This window comes from Anticarsia gemmatalis, chromosome 12 (genome assembly GCF_050436995.1).
Source record: "Anticarsia gemmatalis isolate Benzon Research Colony breed Stoneville strain chromosome 12, ilAntGemm2 primary, whole genome shotgun sequence".
NCBI lineage: Eukaryota > Metazoa > Arthropoda > Insecta > Lepidoptera > Erebidae > Anticarsia > Anticarsia gemmatalis.
This window is the reverse complement of record NC_134756.1, coordinates 9310904-9325332: the sequence shown is the minus strand read 5'-3', so window position 1 is coordinate 9325332 and position 14429 is coordinate 9310904.

Genomic DNA, 14429 nt, shown 5'->3' with positions numbered 1-14429 from the left:
CCAAATGTCGCTCGCTGCAATCTACACTACTCTACACTACAGTCGCTACAGTCGCTACCGAACATCCACTCGATGACGCTGTTGCTAGGTCAATGTGATCGTGTCAACACACCTAATGTCAATCTGCCACCGGTGAAATAATGCCCACGCTCATTACCATCTCATTATATCATAATACGGACATTAGCACAAGCTGTTGTTAATTAGTTGACAATATTGATCTACCCACATCGCTGATGATTTAGGATTTGTTTAGGGCGATACTGATAGAGATGCGAAATGCAATATGAGTTGCCTTGAAACACCTGGAGGAATTTCTGACGTATCATCTGAACTTAAACTACTTACGCACAAGTACTTACATTGAGTACGTAATTCAGTATACTGAGGCCATGAGGCCAACTAGTAAGAGTAATTTCGGCAACAATTAACTCGCCTCAGACAGCTGTGAAAAACAAATTCATACATTATTACCGTTTGTTTATTATGGTAATGTATTCAAAATATTTGAAAACTTTTTTTTTGTTTACACATTAAAATACATTATGTAGATGTTTACTTTATTTATAGTGATTTATTATGTCATAGGTGAGCTCTAGATTTTATGCGATGACTTTAGCTGAACGAAAATAAAAGTAGTTTAAGAAGATCGTAAAGAAAGTTGTCAACGAAGAGAAATTAACATAAAGCAAGTCCTAATTGTATTATTTTCTCACGACGACGGTAAACTTGGGTAGTATACACTTATCTCCAGTTGATCTGCGTCGGTCGGTAGATGGCATTATGAAATGAGCGAGTGGCTCAACTTGAAGTTAAATCCTACGTGATCGTAAGCACGCGGTGCGCGGTGCGGGACCGCTTTGTGTTTCTAATTTTGAATAGTGTTACCATAAACCGTTTATTAATAAAAATGGACAACTTTTTTTTTATTGTGTAAGATTATGTTTTTCGAGATTCGAAATTATCGAGATACATATCTAATTACTTTCTTTAAAAGTTTATGCTAATAGGTAGGTATTCTTAATTCTGAACCAGGTATGAATACTTATACCTAATTAGATTAATTTTTATTACGAATCATGATAGGTTTTCTTAATTTTTTCTCGGTGTTTGTACACGGTTTCTGGGTCAATTTGCATTACTGAGTTTTTCTGTTGGGAAATTCTCAATTCGTAGGTACCTTAAAATTATCTTTACATCTTTCATTAAATATGGTCATAAAACATATTAAATTATTTAGGGTTTAGTAATTATCGTAATTAACGCAGGCAATTGTTGGCGCATGTTCAAGGTAATAAAATATGTTGATATTCACTGTTTCTGCAATAAAGTGTACAAGAAATGCGTCACACATGGTCTTAAGACAAAATAAGTACAATCATAATAATACGCATATTTTTATGACGAAAATCACTCAATACCTAATCCTTACATCTCCTAAACCTGCTATTAAACTGTCAGTAACCTCAGTATTTAGATTGGTGACCCTGTTTGTAAATCGAAATTCCTCCGCGCCTCAAAGTGCACGTTAAACCATCGATCCCGACTGCCAACTAAATCATTCCTATGCAGTTACGCAGTCAAGCTTGATGGACTCTGACAAATGTGGACCAGTCTTAACAAGTGAGCATGACATTACTCTACAAACCGGACATACTTGAAAACAAGCTGGAACGTAATTATACCAATACGTACTTAAGAATAAATACTTTAATAGGCTACGCAAACAAATTAATTAGTAGCCATTAAAAACTAATGACATATGATCATTTATGCACTAAAACCATAAACACGTAAATTAGTGATGTGCACTTGACCGGACTCATTTTCCGGGATCACTCGAGCGAACGTGCCGAGTGTCGTTCGAAATTTAAAATTTGGTCGGTGGCCGGCCGCGCGCCCGCCACGCCATGACGACGACGCAAGGTTGGCGCGAACTCGCCGCCCGTCGAGGTCATTGTACACACAGATTTGATGTCCCAAATACCTAATACAGATTGTTAGAAAATACGTATTATAGAATAAACGCTTATTGTGCATGTTATTCGATATTCCCTACGGTGATGTCATTATTCAGTGATTCACTCCAATTGTTAGTAATATTCTGAATCTCAGAATTGCATCACACGTATAAATTAAAATTTAGTTATGCTAGTCATAAGTAAACACAGTGACAATTTAACTAATAGATCAGGTAATTAACGGCGGGTAAGCCCGAGATAACAGAATACGGTAGATATGGAAACTTCAGTAAATAGAATAATACTCGGTAAAAAGGATAATATAATTTGTTTGGAGCGATTGTTTGCATTATATTAAGTAAGAGCATTCAAAGCGGGCGAAATAACAGAATGGGCGCAATAAAATAGAGTTTTTACCATCGCACAGACAGAAGTGAATGTCGGTCTAGAAATATTAGTTATTTAGCCGAGCTCAGACGTTCGTACTGCAGTAAAACATGACAAAGGACGACGCGTACTGCGAATATGAATGTTTTTGTAATTTGGAAACAATGAACGCTGATTAATTTGTGTTATTCAGTGAGATACTGTTTATTAATTGAATTAACACTTTTAATTACACAATTGGTACAGACGATGTTAAAGTATTTACAAGCGTACTGCAATAATGAGTCTTATAGCAATGTTGTAATCAGTGTAACATCAGATTAAAAACTGTCTTCATTTCCAAGAACAGTTACATAGAATTACACCCACAACTCGCTAATTGTGTAAGAACGTAACAAAAGGAAAGTATCAACGCCATCTATCGGGCGAGAGACCAAAACTCTGACTCGATTACACATTTTACGGTTGTTATTTTGGCTGCCGTTTTAGATATTAAGTTGGTATACCCCCGGTTTCTGAGTACATTTAGCGGTAGTTTATCTATTCAATTGTGTTTTTTATATGAGTTTAAACGATATTGATTAGATAAACTACCGCTAAATGTGTCTCAGAAACTGGTTATTGAAGCAAAAACGGTTTTTCTCAATCTTTTCATGTTATTAAACAAAGAAACTCAAGTTCACAAAGTTATTATCATGTCCTGTATTTAAATTATATTCTGCAATGATCTTTCCTGTTCCGTGTATCGTTGACACTTTATGTGGGTGCTTATTAAAATTCTTATTGTGATACTTGATACCGGATTTGACACATGCGTAATTAGAACTAAATTTTAATGTTCTAGCTTTATTCATCGGAACTGAGGAAGTAAAATGTTCTAATTTTTATTTTATTATGCGCATTATAAATGAGGTTTGAAGTATAAATCAACAGTTTTTATAAGTCGACATTAATCACCGATTTAATTGTGCTATTCAACAATTTTTATTTAATAAATAGACTTAGTGATTAATGTAGAGTTTAAAATAACTAATAAATTAAATAATTCAATTAAATTAACTTACTTCATTCTAGCATTAATTGATATCGAGTATGATTTACTGAAATATAAAATTCACTTGTCTTTATTGCTAACAAACGTCTATGTTACAAAACTATTACAATTAGGTAATAGGACCCACGACCAATTAATATACAAATTTGGTATACTATACAAATAAGTATATATATTATATGCCTGTTTGCAATCGTCGTGGTATAAAAAAAAAGTAATATTTAATTAATCTATTTTTGACTAAAGATATTAGGTCGGGGAAAAAGTATTTTCGCATTATAGTATGTACGAACTTGTAATAAAATCTTTTCTCTACACGATACCTCACGGGCTCACTGAAAGAAACCTAATGAACCATGTACTCATTTGTGATTCTTGAAGCCAAAGAGATTTTATTACAAGTTCATACATACTATAATGCGAAAAGACTTTTTCCGCGACCTAATATTCAATTATATACTATTGCCATTATTACAAAGATTACACTTTAAAATAAATCTCGCGTTTGAATACAATTCGCTAAACAATTTCCATTTCTCCATTAACAATGGATTTCTTAATCAAACGTTAGTTGGCTATCGATATTTTCCGTTACGTGTGACGTGTAACAAGGCACATAGACGCTACTAACATTTTTTAGGCTTTGTTACAGTACATTTTGGGTACGGTAATCCTGTATCGATAGCTTTACTATTAACGAGTGTATATTTAGGTGTTTACTCCATGTATTTGAAGATATTGTTACTATTAAATACAATTCTCTATAGTATTATAAAAGTAAGCTACCAATTTTGTTGAAATAGTGGCTTATTGACATACAAAAAATAGTTTGTATTAAGCATGTAAGTAAGTATCTAAAACTACTGTTAATTAACGTTTAGAGCTATCACTAATTGTTCATATATTCTAATTAAATGGTTTTTCTTTTTATTAAATACTAGCTGACCCGCGCAACTTCGCTTGCGTCACATAAGAGAGAATGGGTCAAAATTTTCCCCGTTTTTGTAACATTTTTTACTGATACTCTTCTCCTATAGGTCGTAGCGTGATGATATATAGCCTATAACCTTCCTCGATAAATGGGCTATCTAACATTGAAAGAATTTTTCAAATCGGACCAGTAGTTCCTGAGATTAGCGCGTTCAAACAAACAAACAAACTCTTCAGCTTTATAATATTAGTATAGATTAAAACATAAGAAGTAAACGCAGGCAGATAAAAGGTCCCGAATGCGTATGATTTTATTTCCTCCTTCGGTTTTACAATTGCTCTAACAATATTTATTAATATCTTCAGCAGGTGGCTTCAAATAAAATATAACTCTTCACGTATTTAAATGCAAACTGCATCACGAACTAGAACACCAATCAGGAAACTTTCTCAGTACAAATTAACTTTGCAAATACAAACAACTAGTTTAAATAAATAGCAATATATTATATAAGAGATACATTACACAACTTACCTACAGATCTCGATATCTTAGGATTATTTTACTCACAGAATTTTTTCTTCTCATTTATTACAAAAGAATGTCACTGAAAGCATTTTCCGTTGAAGCTGTCAGTTTCATTCACCCTATTATCAGACTATTATCGTGTTTATTTTGTAACCACTGCCTTTATAATAAATGTTGTTTGCCGACTATCTATCAAAATATAACTAATGTCTATCCCTCTCGACAGTACATAGCTCGTGTTTGTATTTTGTGATTAATATTTGCCACGTTTAGTTAATCTTGGCTACAGAGATATCTCTAAACTCGTTTATAACCTTTAAGTTACAGGTTGAGATTATAAAAGTTAGATTAAAACGTTCAGGTTTCAAATCATAATTCACTAAGTTGATTCAAGTTCATTTTGCGCTGTAATAACTGTTTTGTATTTAGCCTCACTACAACAAGGTTAGATAAATGAGTATGAGTACAGCCCTAACATGCTTAATGAGCTGTCTTAGGAATTATCCCAGGATATTGTCCGGACCCTCACTAATTACCACTATAAAGAGACCATCTAAATCTAACACAGTCTTAAACGTCTAAAGAACTTCCAGAATTTAATAAGGAAAAGAAAGGATTACTTGAATAATTTATCATGAGCCATAGACTGAACAATAAGACTTTCCTCAACTTAAATATTTTATTAGCGAGCCTCGAACGTACAACTTTAAATGAGCAATTTCCTTAATATAGCTTGTGCAAGTACAAATACGAAATCATTGAATAGTTATTGACAGCACTACGGGGAGTTATGAGATTTGTTTAAAATTGGTGCAGCACTATCTGGGCCGTATGCCTCTGAGGGGCAATTAATTATTCTACCTGCCGGTCGGCCGGCGAGGTAGCCAGCCTGCCATTGTGCCGACTCGAACCCTTCCCGTCACTGCCTATTGTCTTTTTCTATAAAAGTATATTCACGCCTCCGACAAATCAACGACCGCCACGGATTTTTGGTCAGATTTTCAAAAGTCGGCTCCTATTTCTTTGATATAACGTTTCAGTAATGTTTACAAACGATTCTCGCCCCTATGGCATGGTGTTTCTTTGTTCATTTCACGTGCAGCTCGCTGCCTGTATTTAGTCACGTTCGTGTAGCAAACATGAGTACTACTAGGTACTTGTTGTCTAACTCTCTTAATAGGTTAATGGCTGAAATCATTTGTTACTATAGTTGTAAACGTGACTGACTAAAGACATTTGTTTATTGTTTTTGTAGATAACTATTCTGATTGCATACTTACGAAAACTTTTCTGGTAATGTCAAAAGTATCTAGGAACAAGACCATCTGCGAGAGGAATAAAAATACTTTAGTATTTTTCTTGTAATCAAATTTTGTGTCACGTCTGGCCGGTTTCAATGACAACAATCTCACTATTTATCTGAGCATTCGTTACATCAGTATGCCAACAATTCCGGGAAACTAAAATCTTCCAGCAATTTACTAATACAACGATAGCGATAAGTATATCGTAGTGATGTACACCGCAATCCTCGCTTCGTCGGCGCCCGGCCCCGTTTCCTCGGCCGTCGGCGGCGCGGGGCGGGGGTAGGGCGGGGGTGAGGCGCGCGGCGGGAGGGGCAGCCCCGCTAAACGGGATGCGCGCCTCCAATTTACATTTATGAAGTCCCGTAACAGATTCCGGGATGTTTACTTTCGATAATTAAAAACGTCTCAGGTGTTGTATGAAAGGCACAATAGCGCCGATACGCACGATATATCGTCGATTACGGGAACACTATTAGCTTTTGTATTTCTCACATAGAATTTACTAAAAGAAAAGTGAGTATTGCGCGTACTTATGTTAAATACTGTAAAAGTTGTACTGTAACTGAAAAACTATTACGGAAACTTTTTAATTCAATTTGATGAATAAAAATCATATTCTCCTTTGTCTCAGTATTATGTTAATTTAACAAATAGGTTTAAATGTGTGTTTGACAAACTCCATTTCAGATTTATGAGAAACACTGAATAGCTGCTGATTAGGGTATAATATATAATTCTGCTGAAACCTGAATTATTTACTCGGCACCCACGCACTCCGTCACGTTAGACAGATAAATAGACAACATTTCATGTTAACCGAATCCATCTCGCTACTTTTCAGATATACAATTTCTGTAAGTAGATTAAAAAGTAGGTTCGCGGAATTTTAAAATTGCGGTGCTTGAATCCGTACTGGATATGTTTAAGTAAATTTTACTAGTACTTGTACACGTGCATTAATCTTTAATTTCCTCTTATTCGAATTTTCATGAAGCCTTTGATATCGGGGAGAATTTTCTCGGTAAAATAAAAGTCATCTGGAAAATCTATAAACTTTAATAAGCATGTTTTTTTAAATAACTAGAGACCCGCCTCGGCTTCACGAGTTTAAAACAGTTATTTTACAAAAGAACCTTTACAACTCTGACATATAAACTTTCCTCTTAAATCACCCTATCTATTAAAAAAACACGCATCAGTATCTGTTGCGTAGTTTTAAACATCTAAGCATACATATGTACATACAGTCATGGGGACTGATGTGGGAACTGACTTTACCTTATGTCATAGTCTTTTATAAAATACGATCTTTTATAAAATTATGTCACAGTCATTTGGAAAATCAACCAACCGTAATAAGCATGATTTTATAAATGATCACCCATAGCTCTGAACTGTTACTTAAAACTATCAATGATATTTATAACATCTATTAGATAAATAGTTCTAAATTACCGTGTCGATTGGTCTGTACCTGGAAACGACGAGTTCGTTGAAATACCGCGATTATTACAGCATCAGATTGATTCGCAGAATGGCACGCGTACAGTTGCACTCGGTAAATGTTAAATATACAGCTCTAATTTTGCATTCCAATTAGTTAGTACTCAATTATGAGCTTCATTGAAATAAACGCTTTACACAGACTATGGTGTAAAACCGCTACAAATTTATACTAATATTATAAAGCTGAAGAGTTTGTTTGTTTGTTTGTTTGTTTGAACGCGCTAATCTCAGGAACTACTGGACCGATTTGAAAAATTCTTTAAGTGTTAGATAGTCCATTTATCGAGGAAGGCTATAGGGTATATATCATCACGCTACGACCAATAGGAGCAGAGTAGCAATAAAAAATGTTACAAAAACGGGGAAAATTTTGACCCATTCTCTCTTATGTGACGCAAGCGAAGTTGCGCGAGTCAGCTAGTAATAATTATAGCGTTAGTGAAATATTTGCTTACTTTTTCTTTAGAGGAAATTCTTTGACAGCAGGAAGGTAATATCATCGTTTAATGGTTCATGTTTAAGTGATATAATTTGATTTATAAAGAAAGTGAACATGGCACTGCTATCTATGACATATTTTATGCAATTAATATTAACATAACTGGTGGAAAACAGATCCCCGCCTATAATTTTGCTTTATAAACGATCTTCAAAACATGCATTAATAAATAAAATACTTAAGTACATAATATCACGCTTGTTTTACCCGAAGAGGTAGGCAAAGGTGTATGAAATACACCGACGTTTCGATATCAACATTAGTCCCATGTAAAAAGGAGTAAGGCTTTTTAAAAATAATATATTTATAAAAAATACTACCGTATTACTATATATTTTTCGCTTTTTCCACAGTGTTGCTAGTTGGCAGTGAATAGCGTCGCGTGTCACAAGACAGTTTACCTCAGGCATTGCGAACAGGACGACGGAAGTCATTGCTCCAAGGCTTCGCTGATGACCACTCCCGATTGCAACTTGAACTTCCACCGGAATGCCCACACTAGGGCTCTATACTTACTCTACTTAAGTCTACTAAAACAAAAAAAATTGCACCTATGTAATTTTGTGTGATTCTTGACACAACTATAATAAAATCTAAAGCAAATTTTAGACGATTTCTGCTCATTCAAACCTATCACTTCTTTATACAGAAGCTACCCCCGGGTAGGTAGTTTGGGTTCAGCTTTCTCACTTTATTCTTTGGGTTAGGACTTGTAGTTCATATTGCTCTGTCATGTCTATGTTTCAAATGAAAAATGTATTCTTCAGTGTTCTATACCTCACTGACAAATTACACACCCGATCTTACAAATAATGCTACGTCATAAATTGATGATCGTCTCATATCAGCAGACCTGCTGGTCTAGATATTAAAGTATTGTGAATAATTGTGATTTTTTCGCGTGTCTTCAGTAATATATTTACTCCACATTATAAGATTGCAGTGTAATTTTTATTCATATCCACTTTAATACGAACAAGTTATGAAGCACTTTACCTAAGTTAAACACGAATTAAAGCCTAAGTCTCACGAAAACCTAGATTTCTACTATAAATTAAATCAAATCAGTCACTTAAACCCGCTTATCAAGCGAAGAGTGATGTCTACAAGAACATACACTATACATACATTTATGTATAAGTTCGTGTATTGATAAATGGTGCGCTTGTTAGCTCCGAGCGATCTTTGAAAGCCTCAGAAGCCTTGATAAACAACTAGGCTTGATGTTTAACGAAACATAAATAGGTTTAGTTAAGGATAAGTTAACGGACGCTTCTATATTTGTAACCAAACATTTCTGCGTCTTAGTAGAGTATAGTAGGGTTAGTAATACAATGCTTTAGGTAGAGATGCCTTTCTAACATGTGGCCAAAAGAAACAGCGTAATGTTATCGGCCTTTTTCTATCTCATTACTGTCCCACTGCTGGGCAAGAGACTCCTCCCAAACGAGGGAGGGATTAAACCTTGAATCCCATATACTATCACAATTGAAATTCATATTCTCTTTCATAATATCGTGATCAGAAACTTTCAAAAAGTAAGAATAATTATAAAAGGCGGCGTTTAATTTATTTTATTTAGTAGATACTCTGTTGAAAGGTTGACAGTTGAGTCTGAACTAACCTCTCTCAGACTCTTAAAGCTCCTGCAATATCGTCAAGCAAAAATATTGAACAAATATGCTGCATTTTATTCCTTCTTTCTCTATATTCTAAAGCATTTTGAACAAGTACCTGTGTCACTATACCTTTGACAATGACAATGTAACTCATTTCATTCATGTGACGTCATTTGAACCTACTAAATGAGATAACATCTCAGCACCTTTCCGCGGAACATTTCTACCTCGCTATAATTGAGATTTGACTCTAGCAAAAACCTTCGACATTTTCCAACGAAAATATTTCACCAAGAATAGTAATTGTTAATTTATTTGAATGTCGTTTGTATAAATAAGTTAATGAATTTTGTTAAAATGTAAACGTTTTGTAGAATTATTTTAGTTACCTATATTTTTGTTGACTACCCACATTTATGTTCTCTATTTAATTTCAAATTTTCAGCTATTTTCCCATATCCTTGACAAAAAATATTGTCAATTATTCAAGTTAATTGATATATTGTAGGTTGTATCTTTGTCTCAAATTATTATGTAAGTACAGTCACGAGTTAAACAATGTATACACTCGCATATATCATTTTATTTTATTAGGGACCAATAAATACAGAGTGATTGTTAAAACACTATTAAGATATTTAACACACATATTTTTGCTCTATATTTCTTAGATAATAAAGAATTACTTTTAACAGGTAAATTAAATAACAAAAGTGCATATTGTCTATGGAAATCTGTAAAATTGATACTGTCAACATGCCTCCTTCGAATTACTAAGGGTGGTTAATGGTCCAGGAAAAATAGAAGTCGATGTAAGGGGTAGCACAAAAGACGGCGAGGGGGCGAGCCTACCCCCGGTACAATGAAAACAACCAACATTCAGATAGAACAAGTTTTAATAAAGAAAAATGTGTGTTTAGTTCTACCGGACGAGTTAAAGGTGTGATTGGATAAAACTAATTTAGTAGAACTTAAGTAAATTGTGAGTAAGATTGACAATGTCCTTTTATTAAACTTTCTTTTTTTATTTGGGTTTACAAGTTTATTTTGATGGGTAGATTATCTCGAAATAGATTATAAACAAAAAATAAAATCGACATAGAGAGCATTATAATCAAATCTTTCATCTTACCATACTTTTATTAAACCAAAAACTAAATCAAACACTTTTTATTCAGCACTTGTTCTGAATTTCTACACATTATATTCTTCTACTTCTTTTATCTTTCTTAAAGAACTACAAGAATATTACAAGTATACATCTCGAGCGTGGCCACACTACACGCCCTTCTAGCGCCGTAATCCCTTAGCAGCCGATCGTAAAATACTTTTAGCTTTAGATGTTTTGACACCCAGTTAATAAGGCCAAGTGCATAAGCTGAGCATTAGATCGATCATTCACACCAGTCTCCTTTGTTTTATTATTTTACTGGATTTTTTGTAATTATTTAGAAGCATATTATCAATATTGTTTGCTGTAAATTGTTGTTTTTGAACTGCTCTGTTTAACTATCGCTTCTTTTTATTAAAACTTTAGAATTATATATTAAGTTAAGCTTGCTGATTACACAACTTGTTAGAGTATTCAAACTATTTCACTTAGACATATGAAGTAGGATATAGAGACAAATCTGATATTTAGTAACCTATTCATTAAATTAAAATCAAATACTGACACTTCTGATAGTCTTTTCAATTACTAAATCTACCACTAGTTTGAAAAGGGAGGTAAAGCATTATGAAGAGAAGTAGAAAGAAAACTCACAACCGCTCTTTTTAATAGCCAACCTTTAACAATTAACAATGCAGTTTATACAATTATTTAATAGTGACAGAACTGACGGAAATCTCTTATGCCCGGTTTCTGAGTGCGTTTAGCGGTAGTTCATATAATCATTAGCGTTTTTTTTATATAACTTTAAACTTTAAACGCTATTCAGAAACCGGGGGTAAGTACTTATTTTTAGGTTCTTGCTCGTTATGATATCGACATCGAGGTACAAATTCACAACGAAGAATATTTCGTCCGGACAAAGTCACAGATAGCCAATAACATTCCAATACACCGTCCTTACGAATGCGCAATGTCCGATTTCATGTGCGTTTATAGAATGCAAGCGATGACGTCACGCTTTCACTTGGCAAGTGCCGACCCGTTAAACGATTCGATATTAAATCACATCATTTGGTAAGCAAACGCCGGCAACGCTTTCGGTCTTGTTGCGGGAGGATTGAGGTTGACTGGATGTGCCTTGTGTCTCGATTATAGGGCGTGGCAACAAAGGTGTGTGGAAATTTTAAACATAGTCAACATTTTTGATGCCTATTTCTTTGAATCAGCGTGTTTACTAGTTAATATAGTGACCACTCTGTCGATTCCATTGCTGCTACATCGTTTGATTTAGATTCAATTTCAATTTTTTAACTTCATGGCGATCTTTATTTTATGTCTAATTTCTTTATTTAATTCTCTAATAAAAATATATAAAAAATATTTTCAAATCACAATTTTGGACTGCTAAGCAAACACGTTGAAAAAGACACCAAAAACCTTAAATTATATTCGAAACAAATATCTGTATGATGCATAGAGCCCCTGTTTATAAAAATCTCAATGATATAAGACTTATTGTTGAAGGGAAGAAGTGAGTTGTCCCTTTGGCTTCTTTGATAAATTTAAAAAAAAACGAAGCTATAAGTCCGATGCGCAATAGTTATAGCAAAGTATTTATTAAGGTGTCACAGAATGTCACATATCATGTGTAGAGTTCTCAGGGAAATGACGATCTTTACTCTACATACGTACTTGTGGCCATTTAACATTGACATTAAGACTAAGGCATTATTAGTGAGTGTTACTATTACTTATCTAAATAGTAAATTATTCTCAAACCTAGATTTAACAATACAACAAGAATGTAAAATGCTTAGGAATCCATTTAATTTCCGGTTCATTTTCATTACTAACCCAACGTTGAATTATTTATAAATACAAATACATAATATGCTTGATTATTCATTCGTATTAATCAAAATAACATTACTATGACTGTTACGTCACAATAGCGCTATAAGACAATGTGAAACCGTCCTTATGGCATGGTCCATTCATGCTCCAATTAAATCGCTTTGAGCGTTCAACTAAGTTTAAAAAGAACTCCCATACCAACACGGTCGGTGTTTTACTTTAATTTTTCTTATTGTTATTTGATACTTAGTTTCGGGACCGGCTTCTGTACGAACGTGACAATGGGCCGGATTATAATGACCGTCTGAAGGCCTCGATGGATTCCGTTTGCGTCCTTTACAAGTAGCGCCATCTATGTACCGGCGCGGTAACAATATGCCTCGGCTTGTTCGCCTCGGGCCTGTTTTGTTCCGTTAAATTTGTTGTAAATTCCGGAACAATTCAACATTTTTGGCGTTTACTGTGAAGTTATTTTTAGTGTCGAATTGATATTTAATTGCATTTTTACTTCGGGTAGTCGAACGTAAAAATCTTTAATTATTCTTAGTTAACGATATAAAACGTAATGACGCGTAAAAGTGAGTATTACGTAAGTACAATGTAGCTAGCAATTTATGAGTAATTCCGAAAACTAGCAACCGGTTGGCATAATTAATCACTTTCGCTTCATTTCGTTGCTACTGACAAGAACAGTAAAACGTGGACCTAGACGAGTGTAATTTGGGCCTGTCGTCAACTCGACACTCTCGACACACTACACTTGCAATTTATTCATACCATTTAATAATGAATAGTATCGAATACAACTACACTTTCATTGTAGTTTTGTGGAAGACTGACTATAAATTTTATTAGAAATAATAAATTATAATATAAAACAATATCAATAAATCACCGCTAATTATTTAATTAATGATCAGTAAACGGCATAAGATTATATTCATCACATCACGTATACAAGCTATAATTGCGAATGTAGAAAAGCGATTATTCAGAAGACATACATACTGAAATCGCATGAAATGTCTGCAATCCAATAGCATTGTCGTCTGTACCATTTATCCACTTAACGTCAAAAGAAGTATACAATTTGGCCAACGTTTCATACCAAACGCGTTTCATATGACAAATAGTTAAGTTATTGCTTACTTATCATCGATCGTGAGGTTCAAATCTCAATAAGTCTGGCCCACATCCAATCATATCAATCAATCAGCCTAGCCTTTCTTCCAACTATGTTGGAGTCGGCTTCCAGTCTCACCCGATGCAGCTGAGTACCAGTATTTTACATGGAGCGACGGCCTATTGGACCTCTACAACCCAGTTACCAGTAATAACACGATACCTTCGGTAAGTCTGGTTGTCAGACTTTCAAGCTTCTGACTACTGGTAACGACTGTCAAAGATCTTTGAAATTGACAGCCGGGATATAACGTGCCTTCCGTCACGAAAATACTTACTAGTATAATTTATATTGGCGCGTAAATCGGCTTCTTTGATACTTTTTTACTATTTTGCCGGTACTTGACTGTGTAAAAACGAGGTGTAGGTGTGTTTTCTGATTAAACGCCTCCGCGATTCAAGTTTTTGTGTGTTGCCGCGGTGAGCATCAGATTATAATGTTATATTGACTATAAAAACTATTGATGTGCGCGGCAGAATGCTGTAT